The sequence below is a fragment of the Erinaceus europaeus genome, chromosome 7 (genome assembly GCF_950295315.1).
Source record: "Erinaceus europaeus chromosome 7, mEriEur2.1, whole genome shotgun sequence".
NCBI classification, from domain to species: domain Eukaryota; kingdom Metazoa; phylum Chordata; class Mammalia; order Eulipotyphla; family Erinaceidae; genus Erinaceus; species Erinaceus europaeus.
In genome coordinates, this window is record NC_080168.1 from 129,072,804 (window position 1) to 129,098,964 (window position 26,161).

At 51.4% G+C, this 26,161-nt stretch overlaps 1 protein-coding gene across 2 annotated transcripts in view; it reads left to right on the forward strand.

Moving 5' to 3' along the window:
• The first annotated feature begins 349 nt into the window (after window positions 1-349).
• Window positions 350-26,161, forward strand: part of ELK3 (ETS transcription factor ELK3) — an 83,809-nt gene continuing 57,997 nt past the window's right edge. Inside the window, exon 1 of one of the 2 annotated variants that reach the window (XM_060195579.1) lies at window positions 350-764. The gene's annotated coding sequence lies outside the window, so the exon portion shown is untranslated. The remainder of the gene's footprint in view (window positions 765-26,161) is intronic. The other variant, XM_060195580.1, reaches the window with a different exon arrangement.

Here is a 26,161-nt window from a genome sequence, read left to right on the forward strand (position 1 = left end):
CCCCCCTTTTCTGCGCACCCAAATATCTCATCCTAAGCCATCATGCCCCCCCACCATAAAGCACCCACCCTGAACCCCCATCCCGATCCCCCCAGGCTTCCCTCCGACTCTCCCATCAGGCAAGTCCAGCCTCTCTGCACACTGGAGGCCTTCAGGCCCAGGCTGGGCAGGACAAGACCCCAGGCAGTGCCCAGCCTCGGGACCCCGGCGTGGGGAGAGCAGGGCACCCCGGGGCCTCCACAAGGCGCGCGTGCAGGCCGGCTTGCGCTTAGGGGCTCCGGCGGGGTCCCCTCCGCCCGGCCTTGGGGAGGGGCCGCCGAGTGGCCGCGGGCTGAGGGTTGCGGGCTGCGGGTTGCGGGCTGCGGGCTCCTCCCCCGGGCGCGGGGCGCGGGGCGCGGGCGGGATGCGCGGGGCGGGATGCCCAGCCCCGGGGGCACAGCTGCGGCCCGGGCGCGCGGCGCGGGGCGGAAAAGCCTGTTGACACAGTCTGCACAGCGCCTGGGGAATAATGCAGTCAAGGAAGTGAGCCGACTCGGCCTGACTGCTCCAACTTCCTGCTCTCTCACACAGGAGGAAAAAAAAAAAGGAGCGAGAGAAAGAAAAAAAAAAAAGAGGGGGGAAATCAGGATCTCATTACAAGAGCAGCAGACCGTCTGCAGACGCTTGTCAGCATGGAAAGTCGGGGGCTTTCGCCTGGTTCCTCCTAGAACCCCCTGCACCCACCACCCTCCCCAAGACGAATCTGGAGCTGCCCCCACGTCTGGGTAAGGTAGCAGGGTTTCTCTGCCTGTTGCTTGGGCTGTTGCAAAGTTGGCTTGGCGATTTCCTTTTTTCTTTTTCTTTTTCTTTCTTTCTTCGTCTCCCCCCACCCCTTTCTTTAGCTCGGTTGGGGGTGGGGCGGCTGGCGGGGATGCTCCTGGGTGCGGGTGACACCCCGCCCTGCGCTGCGGGCACCTGGGGGAGCAGGGCCCCGCGAGCCTCCGGGTGTCCCTGCGCCGCCGCTCACCTCCCCGGGGCTGGCAGTTGACACCAAGGCTGGGACTCCGGGGCTGGGGAGCTGGGTGGGCAGCAGAAGCTGGTGAGGCCGGGGGCTGAGTCCAGCAGGTGACCTCCCCCCACCCCAGGTCACCGCCTCCGGGTGCGCGCCCAGCCGGACCTTTAAAAGCCGGCGGAGACAGGGGCTTGGAGACGAGCCTGACAAGGGGTCCTCTTGGTGTGAAACCCCCCCCCCCAATCTTTAGAAAGGGGTTCTTCGGCGTCGAACTGATTGTTGGCCTATAATACTGTAATAACTTTTTTTTTTTTTGGAGGGGGGAGTAGGGAGTTAAAATTTCAGAGGGTTAAAGAAAAAAGGAACAAAAACAACACATCAATATAAGAGAGGTCCTGGTTTGGGCTGTGTTTTCCGAATCGAATCATCCTGCAGACAGACAAACAACACTTGGGTGCGGGTGGGGGTGGGGGTGGTGGGAGCGAGCGGTGTTATTTCAGAAACGGCAAAAGGGGCTTTTTAGAAAGAAAAAAAAGGGAAAGAAAGAAAGAAAGGGGAAAAAAAAAACACGAGTGTCGGGAGAGTTTCTGGCTTGTCTGGAAACGGCAAGACTAATTGCCATGCGCTTCCGCTTTGAAACTGGCAGCAGACAGCATCTTGAAAATGACTCACTGAAGCAGTTCACAAAGAAACTGTGCTGTGCTCCTTAGGTTCATGTCATGTGCCTTTTACAGTTTCCTTTGTCGTGTTGGAGGCGACCCTCGCCCCTTCCCCTCACCCTTTCCCCTCGCCGGCCCCTTCCCTCCCACCCTCTGGTTCTGGAAGCCTCTCCCAACTCCAGCACCCCAGGCCTGGGAGAAGAGGGGGTTGGGGGAGGCTGAGCTGTTTTTGGAGTTGTCTGCGGGGAGAGGGTTAAAAGGATTCTGCTGCTGCAGGGGGAAAAAAGCTCCCTGAACTTTCCACTGGCTGCTGCAGGGAGAGAGCCTCTTTAGTCACTGCTAAGTAATGTCTGCACACACACCAACTAATCTCATTAGGAGTTTCCGCTGCTCTGCACAGGAGGGGTTTTGTGCAGCCTCTGTCAGCCAGGGAGCCCAGCGCTGGAGAGCTCGCGACACAAGTTACAGTTTTATTGACTCAGAGGTGCAGCTGCCCGCCAGCCTTTTCCAGCATCTTGTAAACTTGGAAGTCACTTTGGCCATTTTGGACTTGCAAGGTTTTTCTCTCCACCCCAGCCACCTCCTCTGTGTATGTTGCCCAGGCAGCTCAAACACCCCCCTTTTCTCCTGTCTGTGCTTCAGTCTTTGTTGGAGAGAGAGGGAGAAGCCCAGTTTGTTCCAGGCATGGATTAATGAGCTCACATCCATTTCTGAGTCCTGTTGCCATATTACCAAACCAGAAAAAGGGGGAAAAAAAAAAACCTGTGACCTCTGCTTCACCATGACACACATTTATTTAAAGCAGGTCAGTGATGAGTTTCAGTTTGTGGCGATTATAAAAATCACTGATTGTTTAGGTGGACCTGTGTCAAGCAGTTAAGATGGTCTGTGTTCTTTGACTTTCCAGTAATGGTCCTGCCTGCAGAATCCCTCAGGGTTGCTCAGTGCCAAATATAGCAAAGCTCTCTCTCTCTGTCTCTCTGTCTCTCTGTCTCTGTCTCTCTCTCTCTCCTTCTCCCCACTACCTTTCCTTACCTTTAAATGTTGGGAATGGGTTGAGTTACTAAAAAGGGGTAAAGAGTCTTAACACAGCTCACAACTGAAACTGTGGGCCTCCTTTATTGACAAGAACAAGCTGTCTCCTGAGTGTTTTTAAGGTCTTGACATTTCTTTTATGGTGGCAAAGCATGTCCTAAAACAGCCCGACCAGCCCGACCAGGCCATGAGTCAGTGGACATGGGTACACAGTGTCCCTAATGCAGTGCCTGGCGCTGCGTCGATACTGAATAAACTGTGGCATTGAAAGCTGTGACCAGGACAACAAGCCTTATAGCCAGCAGATAGCAGAAGCTTCCCAGAGCCAACTGTTCTGGACGAGCAGTCCTCAAGGATGGAGATTGCAAGTACTGTCCAGCATCTTCAGAAAGGTGACTAGAATCCCCCAAGCCAGCAAGTTACTATTTGGTATACATAAGCACATCTGGAGTGATTTGTTTATTTATTTCTTCCTCAGGAACACAATAGCGACACCTGAGGACATTGGGGTTGTCATGACTGTAGGGGTGCTGTTGAAGGCTGCTAGGCACTGGTCAGGCCACTGTTTAGCCAAGGACATCCCCCTTCCTGCCCAAGTACAGCTCTTATTTTTAATTTTTATTTATAAAATGGAAGTATTGACAAGACCATAGGATAAAAGGGGTACAATTCCATGCAATTCCCACCACCAGAGCTCCATATCCCATCCCCTCCCCTGACAGCTTTCCCACTCTCTATCCCTCTGGGAGTATGGACCCAGGGTCATTGTGGGATGCAGAATGTGGAAGGTCTGGCTTCTGTAATTGCTTCTCTGCTGAGCATGGGCGTTGGCATGTCAATCCATACTCCCAGCCTGCCTCTCTCTTTCCCTAGTGGGGCAGGGCTCTGGGGACACATTGGTGGGGTCTTCTGCCCAGGGAAGTCAGGTTGGCATCATGGTAGCATCTGGAACCTGGTGGCAGAGTAATGAAGCTGGAGGGTTGACACCCCACACTTGACATCTCTGGACAGAGTCTGAAGTGAAACATGCAGAGGTGGTGATGGACGCATTGATTAGGCTGAGATCAGCAGATGCAGTAGCAGTTGGTATGAGTTAAGAGAAGCATGCAAGAAAGCAAGCCCCACCTCAGAGCTTCCAGGACTGGGAGAAATATGGGCTTTGTAGAGAACAGGAAAGGTTCCTGCTGTCTGAGGATTTAAGAAGGCAATAGTTATTGCTATAACCAAATTATTTGCCAATAGGGTTAACTTTAAAAATCCTATTGTTAGGATTTGCTGTATCATACAGGACCTCACCATAATTTATGTCCTTGTATGCTATTGACATAGAGCTGTTATCCTATAAAGTGACACCACCAGTTGCTTCTGTTTTCCCTGGTCTAAGCTTATATAGGTGATAGAGTCCAACTCTTCCCCCCCCCCATTTTGTTGCCCTTGTTGTTTATTGTTGTTGTTGTTATTGCTATCGTTGTTGTTGGATAGGACAGAGAGAAATGGAGAGAGGAGGGGAAGACAGAGAGGGGGAGAGAAAGACAGACACCTACAGACCTGCTTCACCGCCTGTGAAGCGACCCCCCTGCAGGTGGGGAGCCGGGGGTTTGAACCAGGATCTTTAGCCATCCTTGTGCTTTTCGCCATGTGCGCTACTGCCTGGCCCCCAGAGTCCAACTCTTAATGTCTCTTGTGCACAAATGAAGAAAATCTTAACCGATGATGATGATGATGATGATGATGATGATGATGATGATGATGGTGATGGTGGTTTTCTTTGAGATGCATTCTTTCAACAAATAGAATAAAGGCACGTGAAGGCCATCAGCTGTGCTATTATGCCACAACTAAAATGCTGTAACATGGATTGTTCTCTCTCTGGGCAGTAACACCATCGAGTGGCCTGCAAACAGTGGCATTGTGTAGGTGGGCCCTCTGTGAACTGAGCACATCCATCTCTGGCCCTTAGTCACTTGATGCTGATACTTTTTTGCTCCAGAGTGGCTGCAGCTCAGATAAGGAAAGGCAGTGATTTTTTTCCCTCTCTTTTGAGTTTAAATTTTTTTGGCATTTATTAAAGCATTTATTAAGCAGTCATTATTTATTTTGCATTACTCAAAAAAGTACTAATCCCAAAATGGCTACTATACAGTAAAAGTAGCTCTTGAGATCAGATATCTGAAATTTATATTTATGATAACTTTTTGGAACTTGAATCTTTTACTGAAATTGGCTTTAAAGGACTTCCAGGCAGTGCCAATAAGTCAAAGCATTCCTTTCTTAGCTGTCAGATACTGGAGTTTTGTTTTTTTTCCCCCAGTGCTATACAGTTATATCTATCTGAATGAAAAACAAAACAAATATGGTGCTGTGAACCATGGCAAAACATTACCTATCAACAAATTCAAAACACTTACAGAAATCATCCAAGGATGTGACTTCCTGGAGCAGAGCCTTTTCGCTGATGCTGAATCAATACTTGCTAATTAATAGTGGCCTTGCTCCTCTCCAGTCTGAGGGAGTGATTCAGCCATCTATGCCAACTTCCCAGAACCAGGGTTCTCATGAAACTTGCACAGCAGTGGGGTCTCTGTCCATCCTGGCTGTCTGCAGTCTGCAGCCAGCTGGCTTCTGGCCCCTTGCGAAGGATTCAGTTACACATGCAGGTTGGTGGGCATCTGAGTGAAGGGACCCCCCTCCCTGTCAGATTTTTTGGTTTCAGGCAAGAATTGTTTTCAGTGTGTTCTCCACTTTTCCTCTTTGTCTTTGTAGGTTGATTTATAACCTACTTAAGGTCAGAGCAGCGTAATGATATTTTCTATAGGCGTTAGCTGTTTTTCTCTTTTATTAAGCATATCAATGTGAATTACCTTGGGAAGGTTCAGAAAACCACACACACACACACACACACACACACACACACACACACACACAACCTCCCGTAACTCTATAGTTGACCGTTTGTTCTGTATTTTCCAACCTTTTAAAATGCACATGTGTATCTATAAATATATAATACACACATGCATTTACATAAAAAATTTTATGGGACTCACCCTGTATTTTATAACTTGTTTTCACTTAATATGTCATGTAGCACATTTTAATTACTAGTACTGAGACCAGCATTGCCACACACGGAGCTTGTAGTCACTGACCTAGTAAACGTGTTGACTCAACAATGGTCTGACAAACCTTCTACATAGACTTGCTCAGTGTCTTTGTCTCTGTGGCTCCAACTAATCTTCTAAGAATGCAGTCCTCTTGAAAGACAGGATTCATATGTGCTGTGAAATTTGGGATTTTGATGACTTTATGTATGATTTAAGAATGAGTCATGGTTCACAGTAGAGTATCAAGATGTAGTAACAGGAAGTCCAGGGCACTACACATCAAAATAGAATGTGAAGTGATGAAAAAAGAGAAATGTGGTTGAACCAAAAATCCGCCTTGAGCCAAGCTAGTTATAAGGGGAAGGAAGGGGGGCCGGGTGGTGGCTCATCTGGTTGAGCACACGTTACAGTGCGCAAGGACCCGGGTTTGAGCCCCCCTCCCCCCGGTCCCCACCAGCAGAGAGAAAGCTTCACGAGTGGTGAAGTAGGTGTCTTTCTGTCTCTCTCCCTCTCTCTCTCTCTCTCCCAACTCCTTTCAATTTCTGGCTGTCTCTATCCAATAAAAATAAAGATAATGTAAATAAATAAATAAAATAAGGGGAAGGAAGGTGCCCCTTGCACATGTTAACAGCTTGGACCCATTGCTTTTCATTTGACATCAGAAGAATTTCCTAACTCTGGAACTGGTTGAGTTTTAGCTCAAGGTTACTATGGGCCTGGGTCAGTCTTAGCTGTGAAGACTTAGTGTTTTGTGTTGAAACCATGGCAGTGAGACTCTAAAAACTCTGCTTACCATGTGTAAGGCAGACACAGGGCATCAACTTATCTGTGTATTAAACTTTTGTTGGCAATCCAAAAAGGTCTTTAAAAATTGGTAGTTCTTTTAAACTGTTCTTTGGCAGAAATTTGGCACTCAGAGATACTTACCCTCAACTAAAATATAAATGGCCTGTCATCCATTACTGGAAATGTACATATATGCCAGCAGTTTTAAAATAAACTTTGAACTGGTCATTTCAGTAAATTGTATTTTGGTTTGAATTGCCCGTAGGCATGAACTCATTGGCTGCTTTATGTGTGCGGAAAGAATGATTCAATTATCTTAACAACTGAATGAGATTTTTTTTATTACTTGGCCATAAGGTTTATTTGTTTACTTTTAAAGAAATCAAGATGATGGTTCTACTGGTATCTTCTAATTTGGAATTGGACCAAGATAAATGTATTCAAATGCATGCACTAAAAAGACATTTGGAAGTCCACACTGGCAAAAGTATCTTTTTTTTTTTTTTTGTAAGGAATGAAATTCACTTGATTCAGCACATAGTACAAACGTCAATAGAGAAATGGCTTTTGTGGAAAAGAGCAGACTACTTTTCTACAATGTGATATTCTTCCATAAGATAAAGCAGAAAATGTACTGACAAAAGCATCTTTAAAGCTACCACATTTAAGAACTATGCTAATTGTCTGAGTAGATGTGAGACTGTTAGGAGTAGGTATAAAATATACTTACCCTGATGATCTATACTGTTGTATGCTGTTGGGTGAGGTTAGAGGCCCTTTATTCCAAGTAATAGAATAACAAAGACAAAGACCTTTGGTGTCTTTTATTTCAGATTTGAAGTATAATGTACAAACCTGAAAACTCCATAGATCCCAGATGTTATTTTATACACCCTGAATCCTCTGTCTCCATCTCCTAGCTGAGAATATTTCCATCACCCAAATGCTCCTTGGCCATTTAATTCCACTATAGCAATTTTATGCGTCTACTATGCAGGTTACCCAGTTACAGAACACCCTGATAAACCAGCACACTATCTGTCTCCCTCTTCTCTCTCTATTTTCTCCATCTTGATCCAAAACAAAAAAATTTTTTTTCTTTTTTCTTTTTTTAAAAAACTGTTTTATTTTATTGTAGTTATTATTGTTGTCGTCGTTGTTGCATAGGACAGAGAGAAATGGAGAGAGGAGGGGAAGGCAGAGAGGGGGAGAGAAAGACAGACACCTGCAGACCTGCTTCACCGCCTGTGAAGCGACTCCCCTGCAGGTGAGGAGCCGGGGGCTTGAACCGGGATCCTTATGCCAGTCGGTCCTTGAGCTTTGCACCCCTGCGCTTAAGGGCTGTGCTACCACCCGACTCCCCTATTTATTTTTCCTTAAAAACAAAAAAAAATCACTTTATCATCCTGGGCCTCAGTTTCCCTGGCTAGGTGGAGTGTGAACTAGAGAGATAGGACAATCCCTTTCAAGTCACAGGTTCTGTTCTGAACCTTTACTGTGAGCCCAGGCTGTCGTTTTGCAATAGCCAGCTTTCAGGCAGGCACTGCAACCCAGCAGTTGCTATACTGCAGAGGAAAAGAGATTCCCCTTGACTTTGCTTTCAAGCCCACGCTGGCCCATCTGAGCATGAAGATCACCTGGTAAGGTTGTTGTGGTTCCTTTCGCCTGCTGTGTGGAGATTTCTCATGGCCCACACCCACGTCCTTGCCCACTAGGTAATTTCCCCACCCCTTTCTTCTGGGAGTCTCAGAAGATATTTCCACCCACCCCTGCTGTATCCGAGGGGCCTTCCTTCCATGTCCTCTTCCATGTCCCTCCACCTTTCCCTTCCACCTGAGGGCTAGAGCAACCCTATAGCATAACAGTCTTTCTCCTCTGCCGAAAAAAATCACCCAGGGGGCATCAGCTAGGACTAAGACCAGAGTCCTTACAGAGAGCGGCCAGCTGTGATTTGATCTGGCCACCCTGCCCATTCCTCAGTTCCTCAAACACTGAGTGTGCCTGCTGGCCCCTGGGCCTTTCCAAATGCTGACCTCTCGGCTGGCCAACCTCTAGACTCCAGGCCATTTACTGTTAATTTCCCAGAGCACTGCTCAGCTCTGGCATATGGGGATTGAACCTGGGACCTTGTAGCCTCAGGCATAAAAGTCTTTTCGTGTAGCCATTATATGTTTGCCCAGTCCTCTCTACCCATAGATTTTTTTTTCTCCTCTGTGCCTGGCTAAATGGTACTTATCCTTCCCATCTCTGCTCAGCCATCACTTTTTAAAGGAAGACTATGCTGGTCCCTTTTGCTTGACGCCACCTCAACCTCCTCCATCATCCATCCCCTGATCTCTTGTCCCCTTGCTTGACCCCACCTTAACTTCCTCCATCATCCATCCCTGAGCTCTTGTCCCCTTGCATGACCCTACCTCAAACTCCTCCATCATCCATCCCCTGAGCTCTTGTCCCCCTTGCTTGATCCCACCAAAACCTCCTCCATCATCCACCACCTGAGCTCTTGTCCACCTTGCTTGATCCCACCTCAACATGCTCCATCATCCATCCCCTGAGCTCTTGTCTCCCTTGCTTGACCACACCTCTACCTCCTCCATCATCCATCCCCTGAGCTCTTGTCCCGTTGCTTGACCCCACCTCAGGCTCCTCCATCATCCATCCCCTGAGCTCTTGTCCCCTTGGTTGACCCCACCTCAAACTCCTCCATCATCCATCCCTGAGTTCTGGGTCCCCCTTGCTTGATCCCACCTCAACCTCCTCCATCATACATCCCCTGAGCTCTTGTCCCCTTGCTTGACCCCACCTCAACCTCCTCCATCATCCATCCCATGAGCTCTTGTCCCCTTGCTTGACACCACCTCAGCCTCCTCCATCATCCATCCCTGAGCTCTTGTCGCCTTGCTTGATCCCACCTCAACCTCCTCCATCATCCATCCCCTGAGCTCTTGTCCCCTTGCTTGATCCCACCTCAACCTCCACCATCTTCCATCCCCTGAGCTCTTGTCCCCTTGCTTGATCCCACCTCAGGCTCCTCCATCATGCATCCCCTGAGCTCTTGTCCCCTTGCTTGATCCCACCTCAACCTCCTTAATCATCCATCCCCTGAGCTCTTGTCCCCTTGCTTGATCCCACCTCAATCTCCTCCATCATCCATCCCCTGAGCTCTTGTCTCCCTTGCTTGACCCCACCTCAACCTCCTCCATCATCCATCCCCCGAGCTCTTGTCCCCTTGCTTGACCCCACCTCAGGCTCCTCCATCATCCATCCCCTGAGCTCTTGTCCCCTTGGTTGACCCCACCTCAAACTTCTCATCATCCATCCCTGAGTTCTGGGTCCCCCTTGCTTGATCCCACCTCAACCTCCTCCATCATCCATCCCCTGAGCTCTTGTCCCCTTGCTTGACCCCACCTCAACCTCCTCCATCATCCATCCCATGAGCTCTTGTCCCCTTGCTTGACAGCACCTCAGCCTCCTCCATCATCCACCCCTGAGCTCTTGTCCCCTTGCTTGATCCCACCTCAACCTCCTCCATCATCCACCCCTGAGCTCTTGTCCCCTTGCTTGATCCCACCTCAACCTCCTCCATCATCCATCCCCTGAGCTCTTGTCCCCTTGCTTGACCCCACCTCAACCTCCTCCATCATCCATCCCCTGAGCTCTTGTCCCCTTGCTTGACCTCACCTCAACCTCCTCAATCATCCATCCCTGAGCTCTTGTCCCCTTGCTTGACCCCACCTCAATCAATCTCCTCCATCATCCATCCTCTGAGCTCTTGTCCCCTTGCTTGACCCCACTACAACCTCCTCCATCATCCATCCCCTGAGCCCTTGTCCCCTTGCTTGACCCCACCTCAACCTCCTCCATCATCCATCCCCTGAGCTCTTGTCCCCTTGCTTGACCCCACCTCAACCTCCTCCATCATCCATCCCCTGAGCTCTTGTCCCCTTGCTTGATCCCACCTCAACCTCCACCATCTTCCATCCCCTGAGCTCTTGTCCCCCTTGCTTGATCCCACCTCAATCTCCTCCATCATCCATCCCCTGAGCTCTTGTCCCCTTGCTTGACCCCACTTCAATCTCCTCCATCATCCACCCCTGAGCTCTTGTCCCCTTGACCCCACCTCAGGCTCCTCCATCATGCATCCCCTGAGCTCTTGTCCCCTTGCTTGACCCCACCTCAACCTCCTCCATCATCCATCCCTGAGTTCTGGGTCCCCCTTGCTTGATCCCACCTCAACCTCCTCCATCAACCATCCCCTGAGCTCTTGTCCCCTTGCTTGACCCCACCTCAACCTCCTCCATCATCCATCCCCTGAGCTCTTGTTCCCTTGCTTGACCCCACCTCAGCCTCCTCCATCATCCATCCCTGAGCTCTTGTCCCCTTGCTTGATCCCACCTCAACCTCCTCCATCATCCATTCCTGAGCTCTTGTCCCCTTGCTTGACACCCACCTCAACCTCCTCCATCATCCAAACCCTGAGCTCTTGTCCCCTTGCTTGACCCCACCTCAACCTCCTCCATCATCCATCCCATGAGCTCTTGTCCCCTTGTTTGACCCCACCTCAACCTCCTCCATCATCCATCCCTGAGCTCTTATCCCCTTGCTTGACCCCACCTCAATCAATCTCCTCCATCATCCATCCTCTGAGCTCTTGTCCCCTTGCTTGACCCCACCTCAACCTCCTCCATCATCCATCCCCTGAGCTCTTGTCCCCTTGCTTGATGCACACCTCAACCTCCTCCATCATCCATCCCCTGAGCTCTTATCCCCTTGATTGACCCCACCTCAACCTCCTCCATTATCCATCCCCTGAGCTCTTGTCCTCTTGCTTGACCCCACCTCAACCTCCTCCATCATCCATCCCCTGAGCTGTTGTCCCCTTGCTTGACCCCACCTCAACCTCCTCCATCATCCACCCCTGAGCTCTTGTCTCCTTGCTTGACCCCACCTCAACCTCTCCATCATCCATCCCCTGAGCTCTTGTCCCCCTTGCTTGACCCCACCTCAACCTCCTCCATCATCCATCCCCTGAGCTCTTGTCCCCTTGCTTGACCCCACCTCAACCTCCTCCATCATCCATCCCTGAGTTCTGGGTCCCCCTTGCTTGATCCCACCTCAACCTCCTCCATCATCCATCCCCTGAGCTCTTGTCCCCTTGCTTGACCTCACCTCAACCTCCTCCATCATCCATCCCTGAGCTCTTGTCCCCTTGCTTGACCCCACCTCAATCAATCTCCTCCATCATCCATCCTCTGAGCTCTTGTCCCCTTGCTTGACCCCACTACAACCTCCTCCATCATCCATCCCCTGAGCTCTTGTCCCCTTGCTTGACCCCACCTCAACCTCCTCCATCATCCATCCCCTGAGCTCTTGTCCCCTTGCTTGACCCCACCTCAACCTCCTCCATCATCCATCCCCTGAGCTCTTGTCCCCTTGCTTGACCCCACCTCAACCTCCTCCATCATCCATCCCCTGAGCTCTTGTCCCCTTGCTTGATCCCACCTCAACCTCCTCCATCATCCATCCCCTGAGCTCTTGTCCCCTTGCTTGACCCCACTTCAACCTCCTCCATCATCTACCCCTGAGCTCTTGTGCCCTTGACCCCACCTCAGGATCCTCCATCATCCATCCCCTGAGCTCTTGTCCCCTTGCTTGACCCCACCTCAACCTCCTCCATCATCCATCCCTGAGTTCTGGGTCCCCCTTGCTTGATCCCACCTCAACCTCCTCCATCATCCATCCCCTGAGCTCTTGTCCCCTTGCTTGACCCTACCTCAACCTCCTCCATCATCCATCCCCTGAGCTCTTGTCCCCTTGCTTGACCTCACCTCAACCTCCTCAATCATCCATCCCTGAGCTCTTGTCCCCTTGCTTGACCCCACCTCAATCAATCTCCTCCATCATCCATCCTCTGAGCTCTTGTCCCCTTGCTTGACCCCACTACAACCTCCTCCATCATCCATCCCCTGAGCTCTTGTCCCCTTGCTTGACCCTACTACAACCTCCTCCATCATCCATCCCCTGAGCTCTTGTCCCCTTGCTTGTCCCTACCTCAACCTCCTCCATCATCCATCCCCTGAGCTCTTGTCCCCTTGCTTGACCCCACCTCAACCTCCTCCATCATCCATCCCATGAGCTCTTGTCCCCTTGCTTGACACCACCTCAGCCTCCTCCATCATCCATCCCTGAGCTCTTGTCCCCTTGCTTGATCCCACCTCAACCTCCTCCATCATCCATCCCCTGAGCTCTTGTCCCCTTGCTTGATCCCACCTCAACCTCCACCATCTTCCATCCCCTGAGCTCTTGTCCCCTTGCTTGATCCCACCTCAGGCTCCTCCATCATGCATCCCCTGAGCTCTTGTCCCCTTGCTTGATCCCACCTCAACCTCCTTAATCATCCATCCCCTGAGCTCTTGTCCCCTTGCTTGATCCCACCTCAATCTCCTCCATCATCCATCCCCTGAGCTCTTGTCTCCCTTGCTTGACCCCACCTCAACCTCCTCCATCATCCATCCCCCGAGCTCTTGTCCCCTTGCTTGACCCCACCTCAGGCTCCTCCATCATCCATCCCCTGAGCTCTTGTCCCCTTGGTTGACCCCACCTCAAACTTCTCATCATCCATCCCTGAGTTCTGGGTCCCCCTTGCTTGATCCCACCTCAACCTCCTCCATCATCCATCCCCTGAGCTCTTGTCCCCTTGCTTGACCCCACCTCAACCTCCTCCATCATCCATCCCATGAGCTCTTGTCCCCTTGCTTGACACCACCTCAGCCTCCTCCATCATCCACCCCTGAGCTCTTGTCCCCTTGCTTGATCCCACCTCAACCTCCTCCATCATCCACCCCTGAGCTCTTGTCCCCTTGCTTGATCCCACCTCAACCTCCTCCATCATCCATCCCCTGAGCTCTTGTCCCCTTGCTTGACCCCACCTCAACCTCCTCCATCATCCATCCCCTGAGCTCTTGTCCCCTTGCTTGACCTCACCTCAACCTCCTCAATCATCCATCCCTGAGCTCTTGTCCCCTTGCTTGACCCCACCTCAATCAATCTCCTCCATCATCCATCCTCTGAGCTCTTGTCCCCTTGCTTGACCCCACTACAACCTCCTCCATCATCCATCCCCTGAGCCCTTGTCCCCTTGCTTGACCCCACCTCAACCTCCTCCATCATCCATCCCCTGAGCTCTTGTCCCCTTGCTTGACCCCACCTCAACCTCCTCCATCATCCATCCCCTGAGCTCTTGTCCCCTTGCTTGATCCCACCTCAACCTCCACCATCTTCCATCCCCTGAGCTCTTGTCCCCCTTGCTTGATCCCACCTCAATCTCCTCCATCATCCATCCCCTGAGCTCTTGTCCCCTTGCTTGACCCCACTTCAATCTCCTCCATCATCCACCCCTGAGCTCTTGTCCCCTTGACCCCACCTCAGGCTCCTCCATCATGCATCCCCTGAGCTCTTGTCCCCTTGCTTGACCCCACCTCAACCTCCTCCATCATCCATCCCTGAGTTCTGGGTCCCCCTTGCTTGATCCCACCTCAACCTCCTCCATCAACCATCCCCTGAGCTCTTGTCCCCTTGCTTGACCCCACCTCAACCTCCTCCATCATCCATCCCCTGAGCTCTTGTTCCCTTGCTTGACCCCACCTCAGCCTCCTCCATCATCCATCCCTGAGCTCTTGTCCCCTTGCTTGATCCCACCTCAACCTCCTCCATCATCCATTCCTGAGCTCTTGTCCCCTTGCTTGACACCCACCTCAACCTCCTCCATCATCCAAACCCTGAGCTCTTGTCCCCTTGCTTGACCCCACCTCAACCTCCTCCATCATCCATCCCATGAGCTCTTGTCCCCTTGTTTGACCCCACCTCAACCTCCTCCATCATCCATCCCTGAGCTCTTATCCCCTTGCTTGACCCCACCTCAATCAATCTCCTCCATCATCCATCCTCTGAGCTCTTGTCCCCTTGCTTGACCCCACCTCAACCTCCTCCATCATCCATCCCCTGAGCTCTTGTCCCCTTGCTTGATGCACACCTCAACCTCCTCCATCATCCATCCCCTGAGCTCTTATCCCCTTGATTGACCCCACCTCAACCTCCTCCATTATCCATCCCCTGAGCTCTTGTCCTCTTGCTTGACCCCACCTCAACCTCCTCCATCATCCATCCCCTGAGCTGTTGTCCCCTTGCTTGACCCCACCTGAACCTCCTCCATCATCCACCCCTGAGCTCTTGTCCCCTTGATTGACCCCACCTCAACCTCTCCATCATCCATCCCCTGAGCTCTTGTCCCCCTTGCTTGACCCCACCTCAACCTCCTCCATCATCCATCCCCTGAGCTCTTGTCCCCTTGCTTGACCCCACCTCAACCTCCTCCATCATCCATCCCTGAGTTCTGGGTCCCCCTTGCTTGATCCCACCTCAACCTCCTCCATCATCCATCCCCTGAGCTCTTGTCCCCTTGCTTGACCTCACCTCAACCTCCTCCATCATCCATCCCTGAGCTCTTGTCCCCTTGCTTGACCCCACCTCAATCAATCTCCTCCATCATCCATCCTCTGAGCTCTTGTCCCCTTGCTTGACCCCACTACAACCTCCTCCATCATCCATCCCCTGAGCTCTTGTCCCCTTGCTTGACCCCACCTCAACCTCCTCCATCATCCATCCCCTGAGCTCTTGTCCCCTTGCTTGACCCCACCTCAACCTCCTCCATCATCCATCCCCTGAGCTCTTGTCCCCTTGCTTGATCCCACCTCAACCTCCTCCATCATCCATCCCCTGAGCTCTTGTCCCCTTGCTTGACCCCACTTCAACCTCCTCCATCATCTACCCCTGAGCTCTTGTGCCCTTGACCCCACCTCAGGATCCTCCATCATCCATCCCCTGAGCTCTTGTCCCCTTGCTTGACCCCACCTCAACCTCCTCCATCATCCATCCCTGAGTTCTGGGTCCCCCTTGCTTGATCCCACCTCAACCTCCTCCATCATCCATCCCCTGAGCTCTTGTCCCCTTGCTTGACCCTACCTCAACCTCCTCCATCATCCATCCCCTGAGCTCTTGTCCCCTTGCTTGACCTCACCTCAACCTCCTCAATCATCCATCCCTGAGCTCTTGTCCCCTTGCTTGACCCCACCTCAATCAATCTCCTCCATCATCCATCCTCTGAGCTCTTGTCCCCTTGCTTGACCCCACTACAACCTCCTCCATCATCCATCCCCTGAGCTCTTGTCCCCTTGCTTGACCCTACTACAACCTCCTCCATCATCCATCCCCTGAGCTCTTGTCCCCTGGCTTGTCCCTACCTCAACCTCCTCCATCATCCATCCCCTGAGCTCTTGTCCCCTTGCTTGACCCCACCTCAACCTCCTCCATCATCCATCCCATGAGCTCTTGTCCCCTTGCTTGACACCACCTCAGCCTCCTCCATCATCCATCCCTGAGCTCTTGTCCCCTTGCTTGATCCCACCTCAACCTCCTCCATCATCCATCCCCTGAGCTCTTGTCCCCTTGCTTGATCCCACCTCAACCTCCACCATCTTCCATCCCCTGAGCTCTTGTCCCCTTGCTTGATCCCACCTCAGGCTCCTCCATCATGCATCCCCTGAGCTCTTGTCCCCTTGCTTGATCCCACCTCAACCTCCTTAATCATCCATCCCCTGAGCTCTTGTCCCCTTGCTTGATCCCACCTCAATCTCCTCCATCATCCATCCCCTGAGCTCTTGTCTCCCTTGCTTGACCCCACCTCAACCTCCTCCATCATCCATCCCCCGAGCTCTTGTCCCCTTGCTTGACCCCACCTCAGGCTCCTCCATCATCCATCCCCTGAGCTCTTGTCCCCTTGGTTGACCCCACCTCAAACTTCTCATCATCCATCCCTGAGTTCTGGGTCCCCCTTGCTTGATCCCACCTCAACCTCCTCCATCATCCATCCCCTGAGCTCTTGTCCCCTTGCTTGACCCCACCTCAACCTCCTCCATCATCCATCCCATGAGCTCTTGTCCCCTTGCTTGACACCACCTCAGCCTCCTCCATCATCCACCCCTGAGCTCTTGTCCCCTTGCTTGATCCCACCTCAACCTCCTCCATCATCCACCCCTGAGCTCTTGTCCCCTTGCTTGATCCCACCTCAACCTCCTCCATCATCCATCCCCTGAGCTCTTGTCCCCTTGCTTGACCCCACCTCAACCTCCTCCATCATCCATCCCCTGAGCTCTTGTCCCCTTGCTTGACCTCACCTCAACCTCCTCAATCATCCATCCCTGAGTTCTTGTCCCCTTGCTTGACCCCACCTCAATCAATCTCCTCCATCATCCATCCTCTGAGCTCTTGTCCCCTTGCTTGACCCCACTACAACCTCCTCCATCATCCATCCCCTGAGCCCTTGTCCCCTTGCTTGACCCCACCTCAACCTCCTCCATCATCCATCCCCTGAGCTCTTGTCCCCTTGCTTGACCCCACCTCAACCTCCTCCATCATCCATCCCCTGAGCTCTTGTCCCCTTGCTTGATCCCACCTCAACCTCCACCATCTTCCATCCCCTGAGCTCTTGTCCCCCTTGCTTGATCCCACCTCAATCTCCTCCATCATCCATCCCCTGAGCTCTTGTCCCCTTGCTTGACCCCACTTCAATCTCCTCCATCATCCACCCCTGAGCTCTTGTCCCCTTGACCCCACCTCAGGCTCCTCCATCATGCATCCCCTGAGCTCTTGTCCCCTTGCTTGACCCCACCTCAACCTCCTCCATCATCCATCCCTGAGTTCTGGGTCCCCCTTGCTTGATCCCACCTCAACCTCCTCCATCAACCATCCCCTGAGCTCTTGTCCCCTTGCTTGACCCCACCTCAACCTCCTCCATCATCCATTCCCTGAGCTCTTGTCCCCTTGCTTGACCCCACCTCAGCCTCCTCCATCATCCATCCCTGAGCTCTTGTCCCCTTGCTTGATCCCACCTCAACCTCCTCCATCATCCATTCCTGAGCTCTTGTCCCCTTGCTTGACACCCACCTCAACCTCCTCCATCATCCAAACCCTGAGCTCTTGTCCCCTTGCTTGACCCCACCTCAACCTCCTCCATCATCCATCCCATGAGCTCTTGTCCCCTTGTTTGACCCCACCTCAACCTCCTCCATCATCCATCCCTGAGCTCTTATCCCCTTGCTTGACCCCACCTCAATCAATCTCCTCCATCATCCATCCCCTGAGCTCTTGTCCCCTTGCTTGATGCCCACCTCAACCTCCTCCATCATCCATCCCCTGAGCTCTTATCCCCTTGATTGACCCCACCTCAACCTCCTCCATTATCCATCCCCTGAGCTCTTGTCCTCTTGCTTGACCCCACCTCAACCTCCTCCATCATCCATCCCCTGAGCTGTTGTCCCCTTGCTTGACCCCACCTCAACCTCCTCCATCATCCACCCCTGAGCTCTTGTCCCCTTGCTTGACCCCACCTCAACCTCTCCATCATCCATCCCCTGAGCTCTTGTCCCCCTTGCTTGACCCCACCTCAACCTCCTCCATCATCCATCCCCTGAGCTCTTGTCCCCTTGCTTGACCCCACCTCAACCTCCTCCATCATCCATCCCTGAGTTCTGGGTCCCCCTTGCTTGATCCCACCTCAACCTCCTCCATCATCCATCCCCTGAGCTCTTGTCCCCTTGCTTGACCTCACCTCAACCTCCTCCATCATCCATCCCTGAGCTCTTGTCCCCTTGCTTGACCCCACCTCAATCAATCTCCTCCATCATCCATCCTCTGAACTCTTGTCCCCTTGCTTGACCCCACTACAACCTCCTCCATCATCCATCCCCTGAGCTCTTGTCCCCTTGCTTGACCCCACCTCAACCTCCTCCATCATCCATCCCCTGAGCTCTTGTCCCCTTGCTTGACCCCACCTCAACCTCCTCCATCATCCATCCCCTGAGCTCTTGTCCCCTTGCTTGACCCCACCTCAACCTCCTCCATCATCCATCCCCTGAGCTCTTGTCCCCCTTGCTTGATCCCACCTCAACCTCCTCCATCATCCATCCCCTGAGCTCTTGTCCCCTTGCTTGACCCCACTTCAACCTCCTCCATCATCTACCCCTGAGCTCTTGTGCCCTTGACCCCACCTCAGGATCCTCCATCATCCATCCCCTGAGCTCTTGTCCCCTTGCTTGACCCCACCTCAACCTCCTCCATCATCCATCCCTGAGTTCTGGGTCCCCCTTGCTTGATCCCACCTCAACCTCCTCCATCATCCATCCCCTGAGCTCTTGTCCCCTTGCTTGACCCTACCTCAACCTCCTCCATCATCCATCCCCTGAGCTCTTGTCCCCTTGCTTGACCTCACCTCAACCTCCTCAATCATCCATCCCTGAGCTCTTGTCCCCTTGCTTGACCCCACCTCAATCAATCTCCTCCATCATCCATCCTCTGAGCTCTTGTCCCCTTGCTTGACCCCACTACAACCTCCTCCATCATCCATCCTCTGAGCTCTTGTCCCCTTGCTTGACCCCACCTCAACCTCCTCCATCATCCATCCCCTGAGCTCTTGTCCCCTTGCTTGACCCTACTACAACCTCCTCCATCATCCATCCCCTGAGCTCTTGTCCCCTTGCTTGTCCCTACCTCAACCTCCTCCATCATCCATCCCCTGAGCTCTTGTCCCCCTTGCTTGATCCCACCTCAACTTCCTCCATCATCCATCCCCTGAGCTCTTGTCCCCTTGACCCCACCTCAGGCTCCTCTATCATCCATCCTCTGAGCTCTTGTCCCCTTGCTTGACCCCACCTCAACCTCCTCCATCATCCATCCCTGAGTTCTGGGTCCCCCTTGCTTGATCCCACCTCAACCTCCTCCATCATCCATCCCCTGAGCTCTTGTCCCCTTGCTTGACCCCACCTCAACCTCCTCCATCATCCATCCCATGAGCTCTTGTCCCCTTGCTTGACCCCACCTCAACCTCCTCCATCATCCATCCCCTGAGCTCTTGTCCCCTTGCTTGACCCCACCTCAACCTCCTCCATCATCCATCCCCTGAGCTCTTATCCCCTTGCTTGACCCCACCTCAACCTCCTCCATCATCCATCCCCTGAGCTCTTATCCCCTTGCTTGACCCCACCTCAACCTCCTCCATCATCCATCCCCTGAGCTCTTATCCCCTTGCTTGACCCCACCTCAACCTCCTCCATCATCCATCCCCTGAGCTCTTATCCCTTTGCTTGACCCCACCTCAACCTCCTCCATCATCCACCCCTGAGCTCTTGTCCCCTTGCTTGACCCCACCTTAACCTCCTCCATCATCCATCCCCTGAGCTCTTGTCCCCTTGCTTGACCCCACCTTAACCTCCTCCATCATCCATCCCCTGAGCTCTTGTCCCCTTGCTTGACCCCACCTCAACCTCCTCCATCATCCATCCCCTGAGCTCTTGTCCCCTTGCTTGACCCCACCTCAACCTCCTCCATCATCCACCCCTGAGCTCTTGTCCCCTTGCTTGACCCCACCTCAATCTCCTCTATCATCCATCCCCTGAGCTCTTGTCCCCTTGCTTGACCCCCACCTCAACCTCCTCCATCATCCATCCCCTGAGCTCTTGTCCCCTTGCTTGACCCTACCTCAACCCTCCATATTGTCCATCCCCAGAGCCCTTGGTCCCCCATGCTTGATCCCATCTCAGCCCCCCCACACCCCCATCAGCCACCCCCTGAGCTCTTGCATGTGGCTCTATAAGTTTCCTCATTACCCAGATTCCTCTCTAAATGCTTCCTCTCCAAACACAGGTACTGAGCAGTTCTTCAGATGCACATTTCTGGAGAGAGGATGGTGTTCGGCCTTCATCCCTCCTCCTGAGTAGGGCATTCCCTGTGGTCTTCGGTCACTCTCCAGACCTTGAATCGACTTGATTTGGACAGTGAGAGGTCACCTGTGCACACACGTGTCTCACTGTGCTTCCCATTTTTCTTGCACACCAGTCTTTAAGCTGCCTCTGGGCCCATCTAATTTTCTTTTTCTTTTCAGTCATATACTTGCTCCAGCATTTTGTATTGTACTCACTGAATTAAGGACAGTCTGAGGGGGGGAAACTGATCAATCTTAGTCCCCTCACCCCTTCCCATCAGTCTTGATCAAATACTTTATTGCTATGCTTGGATCCAATATATATATATATATATATATATATTTAAATATTTTATTTATTAATTCTAAAGATAGGAAGAGAAAGAGAGAAAGAACCAGACATCACTCTGGTACACGTGCTGCCAGGGATTGAACATGGGACCTCATGCTTCAGAGTTCAATGCTTTATCCACTGTGCCATCTCCTGGACCACCCAATATTTTTCTAGATAGTAAGTTACTTGGATTAGTAGTAAGTGAATCTCTTGGTTAAATCACGACAACCAAAAAGATCCTCTGTGGAGAATAGATCTTTTCTCTGAGAGTTTTGTCTTTTAGGCCTCTTTCTTTCTTTCTTTCTTTCTTTCTTTCTTTCTTTCCTTCTTTCTTTTTTAAAGAAGAGTACTGTACAGAAGTCAGGTTAGTACTATGACAGCACATGATTTTAAACCCTGTTGTTGACAGAATTGCAGTGAGGATGGTTGACTGATAGGCAGTTTACAGCATAGCACATTTTGAAAGTATCCCAGTGAACATTCTTTCCATGATAACATCAGTCATTCTATAGTTTGTAGTTAGTCCCTTATTAAGGACTAATAGTGGCCAAGTTTGAGGTTTCTAATATCATGCTGTAATATTCACAGTCCTTCAGTTATATCAAAATCTATGTCTTTTTGGCTCATGACATTTCTTGTAAGTAAGACTATTTCTGATTGAGTTTTAAAATAAGAAGAGTGGCCTGGATGGAATAGAGAGAGTTGAAACACCAGAGGTTGGGTGGCGGCACACCATGTACAAGGACCTGGGGTTCAGTCCCCAGCTCCCCACCTGCTGTGGGGGGTAGGGGGAAGCTTCAAGCAAGTACTGCAGGTGTCTCTGTGTCTTTCCTTCTCTATCTCCCCCTCCCCTCTCAACCTCTCTCTGTCCTATAAAATACTGAGGGGGGATTGGAACACATGAACTCGAAAAACAAGTTAGTCAACCCTCTATAAGAACTCCTGTAGAGATCACTGGGGATGGGACACAGAACTTTGGTGGTGGGAATGGTGTGGCTCTATAACTCTGTCATCTTATAACCTTGCAGATTGCTTTTAAAATCACTAATTGCAAACACTTTTAAAGGGTGGCCTGGGAGGAACTACAGTGGCCAAGGGCAGGATTTGAAAGAGGGAGCTCCTGACTTCTAATTCTGTCACTGCATGTGTCAGTGTGATACTCTGGTTTTCTTTACCTCATAAACAAGTCTTACAAGTACAGTAAGAAAAGACCTGACTTGTGTGGCTAGGAAAAGATGAGAAACTGAATGCCTAGTTTTTTCTTGATTGTTCCTGGTGAAGGGGTGGGGGCAGGCCTACTATGCATCTCGCTGGTGTTTGCCAAGGAGTGTCGTATGCTTTACATTGGTTTGTTCTAGCCCTCCCCCGCCAAGAGAATTGGATCAGTCCAGTTAATTTCGCGGGCCGCTTGGCCCCGCCCCAAGGAACCCCTAGAGAGGGTTCCTGAGTCCGAGAGTTCCAGAGTTCCAGAGTTGAAGAGTTCCTGAGTTGCAGAGTTAGAGAGAGTACTTGTGCCGCCGCAAAGAGACAGCAGAGTTCTGTTTGGTGATTAGTTGGTCTTAGTTTATGAATCATTGTTCCTGAATAAAGAAATACAGCTTCCCTGCCCAGCCGTTGTCTCCGTGTCTCTGTTACCCGCCCCGTGAAGCTAGCCCGGCCAGCTAGAGCCTTACGAATTTTAACAACAAAGGAGCAGTGAGTTGAAAGGTGGAGTTTAATGAACCAGGGTGGATGATGAAACCGGTTCACATCACCCCACGACACTCGACTGTCAGGAAAGTGATTCAACCAACCACAACAAGACTTAGGAAAACAAGTCCTGGAATTATTCTGGATGTGCTGTTGGGTAAGAGCAGGAATTCTCTCCAGGGAATCACCTTTCGCAGGAATTCCTACCCATTCTGCACCTGCATAGGTTTCCTCCTCTTCCTCTTCCCGTTGTCCTCCTCCTCCTCCTCCTTTCCCTTTTGTTGTAGAGCTGAGTCCAGTCATATAGACTGGGGGTGGGGTGGTAAACACCACAATACTGGCATTTCCATGTGGTATGGAGGCTCAAGCCTGGGCAGCATGCATGACAAGGCATGCAGCCTACCTGGTGCACTGTCTGTCCTGCCCTATACCTGCGTGTTCAGGTATAGGGCAGGATCCTAAGAAGGATAATTTCCAAACCCAGAATATCAGAGTACCTTATTTACTTATTTATTTTGCTCCAGGGTTATCTCTGGGCCTTGGTACCTGCACTACGAATGCACTGCTCCTGCCAGCCATTTTCCCCATTTTGTTGCCCTTGTTGTTATTGCTACTGTTGTTGTTGGATAGGACAGAGAGAAATGGAGAGAGGAGGGGAAGACAGAGAGGGGGAGAGACAGACAGACACCTGCTGACCTGCTTCACTGCCTGTGAAGCGACCCCCCCGTAGGTTGGGAGCTGGGGGCGTGAACCGGGATCCTTGTGCTGGTCCTTGTGCTTTGCAGCACGTGCGCTTAACCCACAGTGCTACCACCTTCCCCCTGTACCTTTTTTATTTTTGACTTGGCTACCAACGTCTGCACTGAGGCTCCACAATGACTAATTCCACCACTCACAGTAGGAATTTTTTTTTTTTGGTTGTTGGTGGACATGGGGAGAGACAGAGAACAAGAGATGCTACTGCACTGCCTTACTTCTCATGGAACTTTGCCATGCTGGCGCTCCTGTGTGGGGGTGCCTGTGCCTGTCACCTGGTGCCTGTGCATGGTCAGGTGTGCACTCTACCTGGTGATCCATCCCACACCTCTTTACAATGAAATACTTTAGCTATTCTCTCTCTCTCCCGAGGGAGAGGGAGAGGGAGAGTAGAGGGAGAGAGAGAGGGAGAGGGAAAGGGAGAGGGAGAGGGAGAGAAGAGGGAGAGGGAGAGGGAGAGGGAAAGGGAGAGGGAGAGGGAGAGAAGAGGGAGAGGGAGAGAAGAGGGAGAGAAGAGGGAGAGGGAGAGGGAGAGGGAGAGAAGAGGGAGAGAAGAGGGAGAGGGAGAGGGAGAGGGAGAGGGAGAGAGAGAGAGAGCTGTAGTAACGTGTCATCACTCCTGAAGCTTCCTCTTGCAGGTTGGGGGGAGCTAGAACCCAGTCCTTGAGCATTGTAATGTGTGTTATTTTTTAAAATTATTTGTGGGGGTAGGGCGATAGCACAGTGGGTTAAGCACACATGGCGTAAAGCACAAGGACCGGAACAGGGATCCCGGTTTGAGCCCTGCCCCCGCACCTGCAGGGGAGTCGCTTCACAGGCGGTGAAGCAGGTCTGCAGGTGTCTGTCTTTCTTTCCTTCTCTCTGTCTTCCCCTCCTCTCTCCATTTCTCTCTGTGCTAATCCAAAACAATGACAGAAGCAACAACAACAATAATAATAACAATGAAGATAAACAATAAGGACAACGAAAGGGAAAAAATAGCCTCCAGGAGCAAGGATTTGTAGTACAGGCACTGAGCACAGCAATAATCCTGGAGGCAAAAAATTAAAATTAAAAAATATTTGTTATTGGAAGGAACAGAAAAATTGGGAGGGAGGATAAGAGAGGGAAAAAGGTGGTCCAGGAGGTGGCACAGTGGATAAAGCAATGGACTCTCATGCAGGAGGTCCCAAGTTCAATCCCCGGCAGCACATGTACCAGAGTCATGTCTGGTTCTTTCTCTCTCCTATCTTTCTCATAAATAAATAAATAAAACCTTTAAAAAGAGAGAGAGAGAGAAAGAAAGAGACAGAGAGACACCTGCACCCCCCCGAAGGTGGGGACCAGGGGCTTGAAGCTGGGTCCTTGCACACTGCAATGGGTGTCCTTAACCAGGTGTGCCACCACCTGGTCTCCTTTTTTATTTGTTAATAGGGACTTTACCACTGTGGGACTTTTTTCAGAGAGAAACAGAGACAGACTGCAGCATTGCAGTCCCCCCACCCCCACCCCACTGGAGGGAGCCAGAGGCTTGAAGCTGGGTGCACACATGGAAAAAACAGACACCTTCCCAGGTGAGCTGTCTCCTCAGCTCTAGAATGGAAGGAAGGAGCTGTGACAGCAAGCAATGTGCTGACTGTAGTAGCCAGGAAGGAACTGAAAACACAGTTTACAGTGGGCGGGGGAAGCCCCCCCCCATGGAACGTGTCTCCTTTCTGCAGTTTGAAAGGTTTGTCCTTTTTTAAAAAGACTTTATTTACTTTTGATAAAGATAGGAGGAGAGAGAGAAAGAACAACATCACTCTGGTACATGAGGAGAGAGAGACAGCTCGGGCACGTGTGCTGTTGGGGATTGAACTTGGGACCTCATGCTTGAGAGTTCAGTGCTTTATCCACTGCACCACCACCTGGACCACTGGAGGGTTTGTCTTTAGAGAGTAAAATATAAACCCTCGGGGCCAGGCGGTGGCGCACCTGGTTAAGCGCACACATTACAGGACTCAAGGATCCGGGTTCAAGTCCCTGGTCCCCATCTGCAGGGGGAAAGCTTCAAGAGTGGTGAAGCAGGGCTGTAGGTGTCTGTCTCTCTTCTGCACTATTCCCCCTCCCCCTCACAATTTCTCTCTGTCTCTATTCAAAATCAATAAATATTTTTTAAAAATTTTTTAAATATAAACCCTCATTGTTGGAGTTGGTTTGAGTATGAGGGTGAGGCATCTGCAGAAGGGGTGAGAGCTTGAGTAGGACACTGTGGGGCCTCCGTTTTTGTTTTGTGTGTGTGTGTGTGTGTGTGTGTGTGTGTGTGTGTGTGTGTGTGTGTGTGTGTGTTTGACAGTAGGGCCTTGTGCCCGTGAGGTTTTATGCTCTCAGGTCAGTGTTTTCTTTTAAAAACCTCTGCAGATGAGACCACAGCTCCAGAACCCTTCTGCTCCTACGGTGCTTCATCTAGTGCTGGTCCTCGGGCCTGGGCCATGAGCACGGCAAGGCCTGTGCTCCACTCAGCGAGCTGTCCTCTGACCCTTTGCTCCTTCCTGGGAAGCATCGTACTTAAAAGAAACTGAGGGCTGGGTGCCTGGTGGTGGGGGAATAGCATCATGGTCTGCAAAAGACTTTCACACCTGAAGCTCCAAGTTCAACCTCCAGCACCGCCAGAAACCAGAGCTGAACAGTGCTCTGGTTAAAAGGGCCAGGCCGTGGCGCACCCAGAAAAACACAGGTCGTACTAAGCACACATAGTACCAAGCACAGGGACCCACGCAAGAATCTGGGTTTGAGCCCCCCCTGCTCCCCACTTGGAGAGGGGATGCTTCACAAGTGGTGAAGGTGATCTGCAGGCGTCTTTGTTTTTCTTTCTTTCTTTCTTTCTTTCTTTCTTTCTTTCTTTCTTTCTTTCTTTCTTTTTCTCCCTATCTCCCCTCCTCTCTCAATTTCTCTCTGTTCTATCCAATAAAATGAGGGGAAAATGGCCACTGGGAGTGGTAGGTTTATAGTGCTGGCACTGAACCCCAGCAATAA